The following is a 6,000-nucleotide window of genomic DNA, read 5'->3' on the forward strand; positions in this document are numbered from 1 at the left end:
AGTTGAGAATTCAAAGAAACTTGTCCTGTAAAAAAAAATGACTAGCAGAGAACAATTCCAGAAAACTTTTTTCGGATAGTTGCAATGTCTAGTTTGTTGTTGTAATTGGGTTTTAGGAGCATCAGCAACTAAGGCCACATTGCTCTGCGTTTTCGACAGAAAATATATTTTGAGTCGATTTTCTGTTTACAGGACGAAAAATCTGAGTTTGCGTGGGGGGGGGGGGGACCATGCCTTTCGCTTGAGATCGACTAACTCAGCCAATGTGTGAAAAAGGCCCATAAAAATTCCTCACGTTATCGACGGGATTTGAACTCTGGTTTCTTACACCCGATGTTCGGAGGACGGCGATTCTACCAACTGTGTTACCCACGAGGGAGTAAAGGCAGGGAGAAAAGATTTGGTTGTAAGACCTTTCGGAAAAGAGAGACCAACGAGATTGCCATTTTTGGAGGAGAAACTGATAGTAGCGACATTTGTAAGCTTTTGGAAAGGAAGATGTGTTTCAAAGTTATCAAAATTTAAAGGAATATTTTTCCTAATGTGGTAACAAAAGCTTCGGTAAAACTAAAAATAGGTAAAGGGGATTATAGCCAGAAAGTATGTGAAGAGATGGGGTTGACATGGTTCTACATGCCCTGAGAATCCGAGAAGATACGCTGAAGAGATCCAAGTTTGGATTCTACTGTGAGGAGCCAGGTTCGATGGAACTAAACTGTACCAGAAAAAAAAAAAAACTATTTATTAGGACCACCTGGAAAGTTATTTCATATACCCATGTGTGTTGTTGCTGCAAATTGGGTGTGTTCTATAGTCGATTTGCCTGCTTTGCTGGACGAAAAACACCGGGTTCCGTGAGGGGGGGGGTGAACTTTGCTTTTATGCCTGAAACAGAGGCGGAGAGCCCATAAAAGTTCCTCGAGTCATCGACGGGATTCGAACTCCGGGCCTTTTACACCCGGTGTGGGGAGGACGTGACGATACCACCGTGCTACCGCGCAGACATAAACTTTACCGAAAGTGATGTGCGTATTCCCCAAATATGGGAAACAAAATCTGATAGGACGAATTATGGCAGATAATCGAAGTTGAGTGAAACAGATGGCCGGACACCGAAAAGAATTGTAACCCGAAAACATGAAATTACTGCCTCAGAAAACTTAAGGTGAGTCAGCAATTCAGTTTCTAGCAAAACACTTCGGCGAGAACTTCATAAAGCTGAAATTTGTTGCAGAGCCGCTATTGCCAAGCCACTCGTTACTGATGGTAATGCTAAAAAGAGGTGCAGTGGTGTAAGGAGCAAAACAAAATGGACACCTGATAATTGGAAATATGTCCTATTTTCAGAAGAAACATTTACACTTTTTAAATTAGGGAGCGTTCACGTTCGGCGAATGCCACAGGAAGTGCATCATCCTGACTGTCTTGGTGCCAACTGACAAAAAAAAAAAAAAAAAAAAAAAGAGGATGGACAATAGTTTGAGCAGCAATATCTTGGTACTCTTTAGGTCCTATCATTATCCTGAATAGGCAAATTACTGCTACTGATTACCTTGATATTCTGAGTGACCAGGTTTATTCCATGGTGAAGACATTGTTTCCCACAAATGCAATGATTCAAAATGATAACGCTCCAACACACACAATTATTTGTATCCAATCTTGGTTTGAAAAGCATGAAACGGAGGCTAAACATCTTCCATGGTCTGCATATTTAAACGTTATCGAGCCACTGTGGTCATAATTGGGGAGAAGAGTGAGAAATAGATTTCCTTCACCTTCATCACTCAAGGAGTTTGAAACGTTCCTCCATGAAGAATATTCAAGATTTATATGAATGTATTACACGTAAAATATGAGATTTTTCTAAAAGCAAAGGGCGGCCCAACACCATATTAGTACACGCCTGTAACTAATCACAGGGGTTTCCATTATTTCCCCCATTCCTTCCCGTATCTTGATCCTGCTATTAATATTTCGAAAATCCTTAAATAGGCAGTTTTATGAGTCTCCGAGTGAAATTAACATTTTTCGGGATTTAAATTTCGATAGTTATTCTGAATAAAATTAAATATTATGTTCATATCCCATTTCTAATTGTATACAGTCATTTACAGTATGTATGACTCCAGGTTCTAAAGATGGGGGAGGGCTCAAGTCCAAGTAATCAAAGTTTTAATCATCATGTAACTAAAAAAATCCACATAATTTTGATCATAAAGGAGTGGGCTACAGGCCTTTAGCCCCACCCTATAAATCTCAATATCGTCTGTGTAGGTCGAGCATTGAGTTTTATTAGCTGACAGCATTAGAAACATATCGTTGGGGGGGGGGGAATAATAATAACCCTTAAACGGCAGTAGAACTTACCCCTAAAGCACTCTTCCTTGTATTGGAAATGCAGACATCCAGGAAGTTTTACGTCAGCTATACAGGGTGTCTCAAAAATATTGGCACAAACGTTTAGGGGAGGTAGGTAACATCTAAAGGAATGTGAATCGCATAGGAACCCATAACCGGGAAAGTGGTAGCAGAGGCACAAGAAGCAGAAATGACACAAGACAGTAATTAGTGGCAAACATTTATTTGACATAATATTAACAATGGAGTACGAGATGGATGCATTTCATGATGTTACAACAGATGCTCGAAGATTCCACCATGAGACGCGATGCATGCGTGACACCCACGCAGCATGGATTGGCGGACACGGTCGAACACACCTGGAGTTTCTTTGACAGTAGTAGCAGCGCAGACGTGTCTCGCGACGAGATCCATTTCGGTCTCCACAGGCGATTCATACACGATAGCTTTGAGGCCGCCCCCCACAGAAAGAAATCAAGGCTCGATAAATCGGGTGAGCTTGAGGGCCAGGAAACGGGTCCACCACGGTCAATCCATCGACGCCCAAAACGCCTGTTCAAATGGTCACGAACACACCTTCCATAATGGGCAGGCGTCCCGTCATGTTGAAACCAAATGTTGCGTCCCAAATTTGCTGGAACATCGTCAAGTAACCCTGGTAGAACTTGTTCAAGAACGATCCGATATTTAGCGGAGTTCATGCGGGATGGTAACAGTATGGGCCGACTAAGCAGTCACCGACCATACCTGCCCACACATTTATTGGGAAGCGATGTTGTGCCGCATGGGGGCGCACACCGTGTGGGTTGTCGTGAGCCCACACATGAGCATTGTGCTGATCGAATAAGCCTTCCCGAGTGAAATAAGCCTCATCCGTGAACAAAACATAGGCTGGAAAATTCAAGTCTTGAACACTTTCTTGGAGAAACCACTGTGCAAAAGCGACACGTGCACGATGATCTTGGGGGAACAGTAACTGAACCCTTTGGAGATGAAAGGGGTGTAAGGAATCGTCGTGCCAGATACGCTGTACACTGCAACGAGACACTCCTAAGGCAGAGGCAACGGCACGTGTGCTGGTAGTAGGATTATTCTGGACGGCATTCAACACACTTTCTTCCATGGAGGGAGTTCGCGTCGAACGTGGTCTGCCCGCACTACTCCTGTTATCTCTAAATGACCCATAATAGCACAAATTTTGATGCACACGCGCAAACAAACGGTGGTCCGGTACATGTCTGTCTGGGAAAAGTTCTCCATAAATTCGTTGAGCGGCTCGTCCATTGCCCTCTGCTAATCCATACACTAAGTGCATGTCTGCCAGCTCACAGTTGGTATATATTGATGCATGCTCTTCGTGCGGCGACTACCGCGCCGTCTACCGACTTACGGTGACGTTTCCAGTTATGGATTCCTATGCGATTCACATTCCTTTAGATGTTACCTACCTCCCCTAAACGTTTGTACTAATATTTTTGAGACACCCTGTATATGTTATTATTAATAGCTTTCCTTACTCTAAGAGGATAACTAAGATTAAATGACCCAGCAAAAACCAGTGATTAGCTTCGCTAAATCGGTTCTTAAAATTAAAACAGCATTAGCATTAGCAAGGGCACATGATGCAAGAAAGCAAGCTTATATAGCATCAGCCAAAAAAAATAAAAAAAAAACACACCCCGCCTTCTCATTTCACTCATCCACTCGCTCCAAATGTTTGTCTAGTTGTGCCTTGAATATGTTTAAGTTATCAACTTCTACAACGACCAATGGAAGTTTGTTCCAGGATCAACCACCCGCTGGCTAAAGGCAAACTTCCGCACATCTATCCTACAACTGTCTTTCCTCAATTTGAATTTATGCCCTCTCAGGTGATTATTCTGAGCAAGAGGAAGAATTCCATCAGCATTGAGCATGCTAAAACCATTCAAGGTTTAATAATAATAATAGTAAATAAATAAAGAGAAAAACAGCTAAGTTCATATAATAGAACTTCGGTTAATTTTGCTAGGAATTTCAGCTTGTTTATATATCTCTATAAGGTTGTTGTTATTTGGTTTTTAGGAGCATTAGCAACTAAGGCCATATTGCTCCGAGAATATGCGGTGGTCATTTCATGACCTTTCCGCATCGTCCGTATTTGGTGGTGACGGGCTCGAACCCCGGTCTAATCAAGAAGCGTGTGCTATGCACTGCTGCTCCTTCCCACCTGGCTACGGAGGCGCCTATCTCTATAAGCTAACCTGTATTTGGTAGCTTTATTAGATTTAATATTTGCATACAAGAACATTACTGTATTTAGCAGACACATGAGCTTGAACCACGGCCAACTCAAATGCGTGTCCTACTGTATTCCTGCACTGACCGCTTGACAACTTCAAGCCTGAAATATTTGCCATTCCCGTTTTACCGATCTCAAGAGTTTGCTGGTCCCTAATTGTCGCCATCGACGAGGGATATCCGTAGTTTAAAAAAAGTCAAAGACCTCACACCTCAAAATAATAATCCTAATTATCACAAAAGGGTTAAAATTCACCTGTTTTTTATGCTCTACCTTTTTCTATATTGTATCATTCATGATCTTTTCACAATTTACCAATACTTTTAACGCAAATATCCATATGACACTAGCAAACTGCTGAACCGGTCTATATAACGCATAATAATCAATAAAAATAAAATCATTACCTGAAATTTTCGATACACTAAAAAGTGTTTCGAAAGAAAGAGAAACTGAAACAAGAGCCTCAAAAACTCAAGTACTGTCCTGTATAACACGAAAGTTGAGCGACTACGAGCTTTCGTCGAATTCTTGTTTTGTTTATATACATTCCCCATCAGCAGCCCCATCGATCTTTCTCCATAAAACTTCAGGGTTAAGCAAGAGGCAAACTGTTCCCCAGGGCAATTTTTCAGTACGGTAATGCTTTTAATAGCAGAATTTTTCCTCGTATGCTCGCATTAGTTACAACTACCACATAATTAGTAGCAGGAATGAATGCTGAGTGGAGCTACGGTTCACAAACATGGAATTATTTATTCATTTGATCATCTGCAAAACGAGTTTAATCACAGTGCATGCAGACGACAAGCATAATTTTAACAAATCACGATATCGTACATTGGCCACGTTTCCAACTCCCCCAATTAAAATCTATCGAAACAATAAATACGGTAAACTCTAAAATCCGGCACCCATCTAGGGGCTGAGCAGTTTTGGAGAATCAATTTAAGCGAATATTTGGGACTAAACAAATGTATTTATATTCGTAAACGTTTATATTCACTAAAAGATAGTAGCAGTGGTCCAGAAATTAATTTCGTCGAAAAATCTGCAAAATAAGCAAAAAATCGGGATTATGAACAATATGCATTTAATAAGAAAAAAAAAAAAACCATATATATATATATATATATATATATATATTTACAGTATACGTATATATCATATGTTCATATTATTTATTAAAAAAGGAAAGTAAAAAAGTTTGTTTCTTTACAGCACTGACCTTCCAACGAGTGGCAGAACGTAGATTACGGAACATCATCTTCTTGCTCTGCGCAGGTGAAGCAGAGCCACCACATGAGAGAAAGCAAAGCAGTACTCTGCGAGATTTTATTTGTTGGCAATAGAAT

General features: G+C 40.8%; 1 protein-coding gene across 1 annotated transcript in view; it reads right to left on the reverse strand.

Annotated features, from left to right (window-relative positions):
• LOC150081307 (dehydrodolichyl diphosphate synthase complex subunit DHDDS-like) overlaps positions 1-5,134 on the reverse strand; it is a 109,901-nt gene extending 104,767 nt beyond the window's left edge. Inside the window, exon 1 of the mRNA XM_090380155.1 lies at positions 5,053-5,134. The gene's annotated coding sequence lies outside the window, so the exon portion shown is untranslated. The remainder of the gene's footprint in view (positions 1-5,052) is intronic.
• Positions 5,135-6,000: the final 866 nt, after the last annotated feature.

Source organism: Mastigoproctus giganteus, chromosome 8, assembly GCF_048544385.1.
Source record: "Mastigoproctus giganteus isolate SK-2022 chromosome 8, ASM4854438v1, whole genome shotgun sequence".
Classification (NCBI taxonomy): domain Eukaryota; kingdom Metazoa; phylum Arthropoda; class Arachnida; order Uropygi; family Thelyphonidae; genus Mastigoproctus; species Mastigoproctus giganteus.